The sequence below is a fragment of the Octopus bimaculoides genome, chromosome 9 (genome assembly GCF_001194135.2).
Source record: "Octopus bimaculoides isolate UCB-OBI-ISO-001 chromosome 9, ASM119413v2, whole genome shotgun sequence".
Taxonomy (NCBI): Eukaryota; Metazoa; Mollusca; class Cephalopoda; order Octopoda; family Octopodidae; genus Octopus; species Octopus bimaculoides.
This window is the reverse complement of record NC_068989.1, coordinates 48,368,906-48,379,999: the sequence shown is the minus strand read 5'-3', so window position 1 is coordinate 48,379,999 and position 11,094 is coordinate 48,368,906. Positions and strand designations below refer to the sequence as shown.

General features: G+C 39.5%; 1 protein-coding gene across 4 annotated transcripts in view; it reads right to left on the bottom strand.

Annotated features, from left to right (window-relative positions):
• Positions 1 to 100: 100 nt before the first annotated feature.
• The window catches only part of LOC106878857 (thialysine N-epsilon-acetyltransferase), a 25,205-nt gene continuing 14,211 nt past the window's right edge, over positions 101 to 11,094 (bottom strand). For 2 of the 4 annotated variants that reach the window (XR_008264894.1, XR_008264897.1), the window contains one exon: positions 3,000 to 3,907. The gene's annotated coding sequence lies outside the window, so the exon portion shown is untranslated. The other 2 variants (XR_008264896.1, XR_008264898.1) reach the window with 2 other exon arrangements.

The following is an 11,094-nucleotide window of genomic DNA, read 5'->3' as shown; positions in this document are numbered from 1 at the left end:
ATAAAAACAAAAGCTTGAAACACGTGTACCACAGAATCCTTTGTGTCTTGTTTTTATTTTTACATTTCCAATTTATATATATATATAAATGTTAGAGGTAATACTTGATAATTATAAGCACCTGTGTATGCCAGATTGTGGCCGGGGTGAAGGAATAAATTGGAAATGTAAAAATAAAAACAAAAGCTTGAAACACGTGTACCACAGAATCCTTTGTGTCTTGTTTTTATTTTTACATTTCCAATTTATATATATATATGTAAATTCAGTTTGGTTATAGACCTTGTAGTTTGCTTTATACAGATCATCCATGGGTATTGGCAACAAGGTGCAGTTTTATAATGAAAATTGATTGTATTAAGAGACATCCAGGAATCCTTGAAAAGCCATAGAATATACTGTAAAAACCCATGTAATTTACGCACTTCTTTTGCAAAAACAAAAATAAACTTTAGGGGGTGCGTAAATTACATGAGTAGATAGTTTCCAGAATTTTTTAGAAATTCTTTTTTGTTGAAAAATGATGTACAAATGTAAACATTCATACCAGAAGTTGACTCATTTAATGTCAGAATAGGTTTTTACAGAAAAAATATAGTGAAGTTGACTTTTATTTATGCTGGATGGTATAATGCTTACTTTTTCTGTATAAATTTACTAAAACCATTAAATAGCTAACTACTTTTTGAAGTTTGATGTTCATGTTGATAATCATGGTCTGGGCCATATGTGTGTAGAATTAATGGTTCAATATAGTCTTTCCTTTCTCAAGACAGTATGGAGTAATTAGAGATTGGACTGCTATTTCTAGCAGGTTGAGTAATTATGAAGAGGCTCCAATCATTGGTTTGTCGTGAAGTTCTTACAGAAACTAGAACATGACAAGATACACATAATAGAGCATGGCATCTAGCTAATACTATCACTGAGTCATCATGACCTATTCACACAACTATCATCAGTCTCTGTATTTAGTATTTATCCTTAAATACTGAAACAATAAATCAGTCAACATATTCATGGCAAAAAAATGCCTACCATACTCACCAACACCCCTCTTCAAAATCCACCACTACCTTCCCACTTCCTGTCTCTGTAACTATAATGACACCTGTCTAACAGCATGTAATATTTTTTTCTTAAAATTTCACTTTTCTCTTTTTAACTCAACGATTCCCAACGTGGGGCATACACCCCACTGGTGGGGACCAAGGAAAAATGTGGTAGGGCTTGGTGCTGAAGTCGCCTGGTACAAGGTTCTCATTAAAGTGATTAACTTTTATTTCTTTGTCAATAATGTACTTCTTTTTTTTGAACTCAGTACTTAATAAAAGAGTAGATTCTTTTATGTTAAACGTGATAAGATATTAAAGATAAAGTTGTTTTTTACCAAAAAGTAGTGAGACATACATTTTTTGGGAAAGTTATAGTGGGTCCTGAGAGAAAACAGGTTGGGAAATGCTACTCTAACTTGATAAAAGGTCTGAGCCATAAAGCATGTATAAATTTCTCTTTCCACAGTCCAAGTATACATGTATTTTAGGAACAATATGAATTGTAAGTCTAGTACTTATTCTATCAGTCTGTTTTGCCAAACTGCTAAGTTACAGGGATGTAAACATATACATATAATCATACATATATGGCAGGCTTCTTTCAGTTTCCATCTAACAAATGCACTCACAAGGCTTTGGTCAGCCGGAGGCTATAGTAGAAGACTTTCACCCATGGTGCCACGTAGTGGGACTGAACCCAGAACCATGTGGTTGGGAAGCAAGCTTCTTATACAACAATGCCAGTACCTATGAAAGTAGTTTTTACATAAATTTTATGGTTGTTTACTTTCACTTTCGGAGCACTTTGCTTTACACCCAAACAAATCCATCTATTGCTCTTTCGTTTTGGATTATCAACCAAATAAAAAATCCACACTACACATTTTTTAAAACTCATAACACACACCTTTTATAAAGGTAGTGGGGAGAACTATTTGTGAGATGAGTCTTTAGGTGTTTTCCAAATGTGGCACATATCAGAATTATGGCTAAAAAAAAAAATAGTTTATCAACCTTATTAAAAGAAACTGAGATGGAGACCATGTGTTCTTTAGGTATTTAGCCATTACGACGAAGGCCAAGATGGAATACCATCTCTCTCTCCCTCTTACAGATACACACACACACACACAGTAGGTTTGATTGTTATATCTCTTTCCAATAACCTACCCAACCATCTACCAGTGGAAACATCCAAGTGGTTCTCGGTATTTTTTTTTCTTTAATCAAAATGTTTTAATATTAACATCAGCAGTTTCAGTTAGTTTTCATGTCTTTCTGGGTTGAATAGAGGTAAAATACATTGTGCTTCGTAGTGTGGGTCTTTATGTATCTTTTACTTGTTTCTGACATTGGACTATGGCCATGCTGGGACACTGTCAGTACTTTTTTTAAAGCCTGTTACTTATTCTATCGGTCTCTTTTGCCAAACCGCTACGTTACAGGGATATACACAAGCCACATTAATTAACAAGTTGGAATTGGGGAGATACAAATACAAAGACTCAAACACACTCACAATATGCTTCTTTTAGTTTCCTCTCAAAAAGCTTTGGTCAACCTGTGGTTTTAGTAGACAACACTCACACAAGGTCGTTCGTTTTATGTTAACTTTTCCTTGCTGGAAAAGTTATTGCAGCAATATTTTACTGCCAGATATCCTATAACCACGGGCCGACTGAAGCCTTGTGAGTGGATTTGGTAGACGGAAACTCAAAGAAGTCTGTCGTATATATGTATATGTGTGTGTGTGTGTTTGTCCGCCCAACATCGCTTGACAACCGATGCTGGTGTGTTTACGTCCCCGTAACTTAGCGGTTCGGCAAAAGAGACCGATAAAATAAGTACTAGGCTTCCAAAGAATAAGTCCTGGGGTCGATCTGCTCGACTAAAGGCGGTGTTCCAGCATGGCCGCAGTCAAATGACTGAAACAAGAGAGAAAAAAAAGAAAGAAAAAATGAGTACATACACGAATAAATATCATTAGTATCGTTTTCAGAGGAAAAGGTGGACGATTCAAGGGAGATTTGGCTGGGGTTTGTAGCACATCCCAAACCAAATAACACACGCGTGGTCCATTGGTGGATTATAAGCAACAACAACAAAAATATTGTAATTCAAATTTTGGTTAAACTAAAGCGCTTGACCCGAGCGAAAAAACAAAAGAAAAATAGTGTAATAGGTGTAAAACTTGTTCTAAACGAACTAGTATTTATTTTGAATTGTATTATGTTGAAATAATATTTATCACAAATTATATTAAATTTTGTTTAATATATTTTGCATTGTTTAATTATTAATAAGAAAGTTGAAAACAAAACCGCATGGGACAGTCACGGTCGGAACATACGTCGAAAGTTCATGTATGCAAAATGACTTCAACAGTGAAGTATTTTACAAATTTTAAATATTTTTTTACTTTGGTTTGGTTCGGACCGTAAAGTCGGATGTCCGAAAAGGAGTGCATGATAAGAGATGCAATGCAAGAGGTGAAACTAAATAAATATAATAAACGAACTCACTTTGTTTATAAATGAAAACATACTGCGGTTCTGGCCGTCACGATAAAGAAAAAAGAATACGCTCGAAGACTTTATGATATAAACATTTTTTAGCATAAAATATTACCTATTAATTAACATATAAAAGTTCACATAAAACATTCAACACATACCTCGAATAAACCAATAATGAATTCACAGTCATCAGCTGTTGCATGCCGCGAGGCAATTAGCGCCATCGTCTTGAAATTACACGGTGTTGACAATGAATAGTCTCTTTTATTTTTGTTCCGACCAATCAAGTCCCTATAATAAGTCACTATAATAACCTTTCATAACGGTATCTTAAATCTGAAAATCCAGAGGTGTCAAGAAAATGTAAAAAAGAAAAGAAAAAAAATTTTACTTTCAAATAAATTAGTTCTGGTTATCTAGAGGAAAATGATGATAATATAAATTTTAAGACAGCGTGGTTAATGGTTGAATTTGCAAAACAGTTGTCTGGAGGGTTGTGTTGCTTGTGTACCAGCAATAAAAGTTTCATGTTCGCATATCATACTGGTTCCTGGTTTGTTGAATTCTAGGAGGTGCTTATTCCAAACAAAATCGATACATGATGGACATATGACAAAGGATTTCAAAGTGGATTGCTGGGGCACTGTGATAACTGTTTTGTCCCATGTTCTTGATAAGAACATTTGTTAATTTATTTAAGAACATTTTAATGGGCATGTTGGGCAGGAATCTGGTGTACACGGGGGCCATGGCATTGGTTCTTGGAACGATGAGGGAACTAGGCTACTGGAGTTCTGTGATGCATGTAACCTTTTGATCTGCAACACTAAGTTCAGGAAGCCAGACAGCCACTTGATAACCTATCAATCAGAGGACTCTGCTAGCCAGATTGAGTTCATCCTCACCAGACAGTGGGACGCAGGGTTGCTCTTAAATACAAAGACCCTCTCAGGTGAGGAATGCACTCCACCAACATAGACTAGTCATTAGTGACTTTTGAGTCGAGGCCAGGAGGATGCCTTGAAGCAGACCAATCCACAAGAGAAGGATTTGGAAGCTAAAGAACCCTTCACATGGTCAGAGATTTAGGGACATCCTCATCAAGAAATTTGATGAGAGGGAGGAGGAACTACAGTCCTTGGACATAGAGGGTAGCTGGAAATTCTTATGGGATAGCTTACTGACTGCCACAGACCAAGTCTGCAAATGGTGCAAAGTCCCTTCCAGACTTAGAGTAACGTGGTGGTGGAATAATACAGTAGACAATGCCATTAGAGCAAAGAAACAGGCCTGGAAAGCCTGGAAGGGTTGGGGTAGCAGGGAACCATACCAGAGAGCCAAAAGGGAGGCTGGGCGACAGGCATACATAGCCAAGGGCGAAGCAGAATAGAAGAAGTTTGCCAATGTCCAGTGACAGGAGGACCAAAGAACTGAAGTATTCCAGATTGCGAGACAGTGTATGAGAGAAAATTGTGATGTCACAGGAGAGAAATATGTCCACATGGATGATGGTGCACTTGCTTTTAGTGATTCGGAAAAGAAAGAGGCTTGGAGGAGCCATTGTGACTGTTGAACGTGGAGAATGAGTAGGAGGAGGAGAGCCTGCCAAATGTTGATCCAGTAGAGGGACCAGCTATCCGAATAGACAGCACCCTGGTAGATAAAGCAATTAAGAATATGAAGCCAGGAAAAGCCCCCAACCCATCAGGAATCACCTCTGAGATGCTTAAAACATCTGGTGGTGTGGGCTTTGGCCTAGTCACCTGTATTGTAAACCAGGTAGTTCATGATGGAGTCATATCCAATGACTGGCGTAGCAGCACCATAGTCAACTGCTACAAAGGTAAAGGTGATGCTTTAGATAGAAATAGCTACAGGGGGTATCAAACTGCTGGATGAGGTGATGAAGGTCATGGAGAGGGTCATAGCCCAACTAACTAGGGAGAGAGTCTGCTTAGATGAGATGCAGTTCAGTTTTGTGCCAGGTAGAAGTGCCACTGATGCTATATTTCTGGTACTGCAACTGCAGGAGAAATACCTAGCCAAAGATAAACCCCTATATTTAGCTTTTGTGGACTTGGAGAAAGCCTTTGACAGGGTCCCCCAATCCCTTATCTGGTGAGCAATACAGAAACTGGAGATTGACGAATGGTTAATAAGAGCTGTACAGACCCTATACAGAGATGCCGTCAATAGGGCTAGGATTGGAAATGAGTATAGTGAAGAATTCCGGGTAGAAGTTGAGGTCCACCAAGGATCAGCCCTTAGCCCCCTCTTATTCATCATAGTCCTCCTGGCAATAACAGAGGAATTCAAGACAGGTCGTCCCTGGGAACTCCTCGGTACTGATGATCTGGCCCTCATAGCAGAATTCCTACCAGAACAAGAGAAGAAAATTCAAGTCTGGAAGCAAGGTTTAGAATCGAAGGGCCTTAGAGTCAATGTTGCAAAGACCAAAGTTCTAATAAGTAGGAAGGTGAACACATCACACCCCTTCAGGTAGGTGGTCCTGCTCGATCTGTGGAAAATGTGTAGGTAGAAATTCCATAAGATGTACCCAGTGTAAACTATGGACACATAAGAGGTGCAGCAACATCAACGGAAGATTAACTGGGAAATCGCTTTCACATGCAGCAGATGCACAGAGGCAATAAACAACACAGACGCTCAGAAAACAGACTCCATCACATGCAAGGGAGAGAAACTAGAAGTAGTTTATAGCTTCCGCTATCAAGTCTGTAGTGAGGTTGGATGCTCAGAAAGTGTTACCACTAGAATAAGAACAGCTTGGGCAAAGGTCAGAGTGTTTCTACCCCTACTGGTGACATAGGGCCTCTCGCTCAGAGTGAAAAATAGATTGTATGATGCATGTGTGTGAACTGCCATGCTTCATGGCAGTGAAACATGGGCTGTGACTGCTGAAGACATGCGTAGGCTCGAAAGAAATTAAGCTAGCATGATCCGCAGGATGTGTAATGTCAGTATGCACACATGACAGAGTGTAAGTGCCTTGAGAGAAATGGTAGACATTAGAAGCATCAGATGTGGAGTGCAAGAGAGATGTTTGTGTTGGTGTGGTCATGTACTGTGGATGGATGAGGAGAGCTGTGTGAAGAAGTGCCACTCCCAAACAGTGGAAGGAATCCAGGGTAGAGGGAGACCCAGGAAGACATGGGATGAGGTGGTGAAGCATGACCTTCGAACGTTGGGCCTCACAGAGGCAATGGCAAAAGACCGAGACCTCTGGAGATATGCGGTGACTGAGAAGACCCGGCAAATAAAGTGAGTTCACAGCTGTAACCTACACCACTGTCGCATAACCGGCCCACTCAAAAGTACCTTGGATCGTAGGGCGACATGGCGTGCTTGAGTAGACCTATTGAGTCAAGTACATCAACATCAATATCAAAATGGAATCAAATGGAAATTGTAGTTGTGAGCCCCGTGCCGGTAGCATGTAAAAAGCACCATCCGAACATGACTGATGCCAGTGCCACCTTGACTGGCTTCCGTGCCAGTGGCACATAAAAAGCACCATCCGATTGTGGTCGATGCCAGCTCCTCTGACCCCTTGTGCCGGTGGCACGTAAAAAGCACTCTTGGAGTGGTTGGCGTTAGGAAGGGCATCCAGCTGTAGAAACATTGCCAGATCAGATTGGGGCCTGGTGCAGCCTCCTGGCTTCCCAGACCCCAGTCGAACAGTCCAACCCATGCCAGCATGGAAAACGGACGTTAAACGATGATGATGATGATGATGTTTTGTTTCTATATGGAAATTCTAGAAAAGTTCAATTATTGTGAGAAGGGATCAGCTTAAGATTTGGGCTTGTTTTTTCATTCTCTGATAGTGAGGTTGATAGGAAATGCAGTGTTGAATTTCAAGTAATTCAAAGTGGCAATGTCATTTTCACTATCAGCTGAAGGACAAGTGTAACATTATAGTATTTGACCTACATATGTGTGTGTGTGTGCGTGTGCGCGTGTGTGCGCGTGTGTGCGCGCATGTGAATATGTGTGTGTGTGTGTGTGTATTTATACAAAGTAGAGGAAAATGAAAACACAAATCCTACGCAATCAACCAAATTCCCGAACACGTAAATGAAAATAAATGAAGACATGAACATAAATGAAGATATTCGATCAATGTAATTGAATCTTATATATTTATATACATCAATATAAAGCATGCATGTCCAGGCATAAAAATTCTCCAAAGATATAAAGAATAAAACCAAACATACATAAAAATATAAGAGAAATATAAAAGCATATAAAAATACATATAAAATTACATATAAATAAGGATTCCATGTAAAAAGTTATGCGTGATAAATATAGGAGGCAGAAAACGAATGAGAGGTTGATAGATATAGGAATAAAAACGTCAATCTTCAAAATGGCAGACTGCCTAAATCATCTAAAAATTCCTAATACAACTAAGATATGAGATAAAAGTGACATGTATAATAATAATCAAACTTTAATGAATTTAAAACCAGGTACCATACTCCAATCTGATGATATTAATAATGCTGGAAATATAAATAAGAACATTAATAGTAGGACGCAACTGAATAAAATTTGTAACTGTAGAGCCCCCAAAACCTGTCTACTTGCTGGATTATGTCTTTGATACAATGTTGTGTATAAATGTATAGTTAGTGTACCCAATAGACAAAACAAGATATATATGTATAGGTAGTATGATAGACTGCAAAAGACGATATAGGGTCCATCTGAATTCCTTTTCAAACCCTAATTATAAGAATTCCACTACCTTAACAGCATATATAAATAAACTTAGGGATTGTAACTTGCCTTACAACCTGACATGGTCCATAATTGTGAGGGATCCCCCATATGGTAATAGTTCAGATAGGTTTACATTGTGTGTAAGGGAATCGCATATAATCCTTAAATCATATAACGCTGTCGTGCGTGGGAAATGAAAAGAGGTTCACCTACCTTCCTCTCTTGTCTGCACCCATCTAGTAGTAGTCACTCAGGTGATCCTGTCCTACCCTGTCACCCAGTATAAGCAGCTGCTATCTCCAACCCAAGAGCGAATTCCTTCATGTCTGTTTGCAATGCCTCGGCCGGCCAAAAGAGGATGACCTTCTCCTGTCCCCCTCTCCTGCACTTCCTTTCTCACACTTCCTCTTCTGGTCAGTCCCTTGACCATTGACGTCATGGTCTTCTTCTTCTGGCTCATCCCCACATGCCCTCCTGATCTCAAAAATCACCTCCTCACTTCACTCCATGTCGAAATCTACCACCCACCTAGGTGGGCGCCTTACATATTGTGATCTTCTTAAACTGGGAACCTCGTTCTCTTCCTCTTCTTCACAATCATCATCCGACGAAGCGAGAATCCTACAAACAGCCAAGACATGACACAGTATTCCATCCACAGAGATGTTTTTGAAATTGACAGCCATCACTATTCTTCTGTTACACTGAGTTGTACAGCGTGTCTTTGGTGTCTAGATCCAGACTTCAATTCTCATCTCCACCAAAGCAGGCCCTCTCTCTTTCACAGGGAATCTCGATGATTTACTCAGATGCCACCATTCATATTTGAATATCGCTCTATGTGGCACGAACGCTTCGGCCTGTCCTGATCAAGGCAATATGTTGTACCAGAACACCACTTCCTTGATTGTGACCTTGATTGTTCGATGATGTCTCTTCACAATACCATTTCCACTGTATGCTGCTCTGAAAAAGCGGTGCACTTTCCACCTGTCAAGCATCTCCTTCAGTGCTTCCAAACAAAATGCTGTACTGTTGTCTATCAGCAATTTATCCATAGAGCCCCACTCTAAGAATACCTCATTTAGAATACATGCCATCTCATCTGCAGTGCCTGTCCTCAATTCCCTCCAAATGGCCATGTGGCCCAGCCCACAATCAACCATCTGCTAATTGTCTCCAGTTGTGCTCTACCAAAATGTTTCCCTGCTCATGCACACCTGGAGCAGGGTTGATGGATTGACACCTGTCACAGTTACTGACCACCTTCTGGATGCTCCATCTGGTAATGTTGGCGTCAATCCTCCTGGTGAGATACAGGCACCTATCCATGCTTATATGATGCATGGTATGCAGTCTCCTTAGCTCGGAGTCACTTAACTAACACACCATGGCTACCCCTTGCTTCGATTCTTCTGGCTTCCGTAACCAGGCCTTTTTTACCCTGGTTAGAGCATCTGCCTTGTTTCTCTCTGAAGGCACAAAGACCACACTCAGCTTCAGGTCGCACTTGCCAATCAGCTCCCCTAGAATCCCTAGGCAGCGCTTCACTAGCATTTCCGCAGCCCCTTTGGTTCACACCCTCTTCTTGTCAGTGGTAGCCGAATCCATCCTGATTTCAATGGAGCAGATCCCCCATTTCAGTGTTAACCCGTGGTTATAGTAGATGACACTTTCTCTAGGTTGTTTGTTTTATGTTATCTTTTCCTTACTGGTAAGGGCTGGACAGAGAGTTACTGCAGCAATATTTTATGGCCAGAAGGTGGTGAACTGGCAGAAACGTTAGCACACTAGGTGAAATGCATAGCAGTATTTCATCTGTCTTTACTTTCTGAGTTCATATTCTGCCAAGGTTGAGTTTGCCTTTCATCCTTTCAGGGTCAATAAATTAAGTACCAGTTGCATACTGGGGTCAATCTAATCGACTGGCCCTCTCCCCAAAAATTTCGGGCCTTGTGCCTAGAGTAGAAAAGAATATTTTACTGCCAGATATCCTTTCTGTCTCTCTGTTTTTTTAATAAGCAATTATTCTTTTATTCCTTGAGTCGCTGCAAAAGCAAAATGACCGGAAGTATTGTTTGCAAGAAATGTAAGTGTCATCCTTTTGCTTGCACAGTATCAAGCAAGGGACACACAGAATGTGAGCATTTACATACATCATCATCATTTAACATCCGCTTTCCATACTGGCATGGGTTACAACCAAAAGCTCAGTTAGTCTGCAGTTATAGTAGGAGGCATCTTCCTAAAGTGATAGTAAGATAGAAACCTAACACATCATTGCAATGCAAACTACATAACTATACAGTTATGTCTGTGACACATTTTGCAAATAATTGTAGAGAACTGACAACCAACCATCAAAGTGGAGTAAAATACAATGTAATACAAGAAACTAGGACTGACAGTTGAAGTGTCTCAGTGTGTGTATACATTACATCTTTTTGTATAAATATATATGTGGAGGCATGGCTGTGTGGTTTGAAGTTTGCTTCCAAACCACATGGTTTTGAGTTCAGTTCGACTGTGAAAAGAGAAGTAAATACATATCTGGGTGGTTTAAGTATCCCCTCATAACTTTTTTTAATTTTCAGAAATTTTTTGCATAATCATATGCATTTCTGTGTGTAAAACACAAATTTGGAAAAGTTTTCTGAAAATTCCCAAAAATAAAAAAGTTAAGAGGTTATATGAGATGCTTTAAGCAGAATGTTTATATATATATATATATATATATATATATATATTAATATTAATAAAAATATACATAT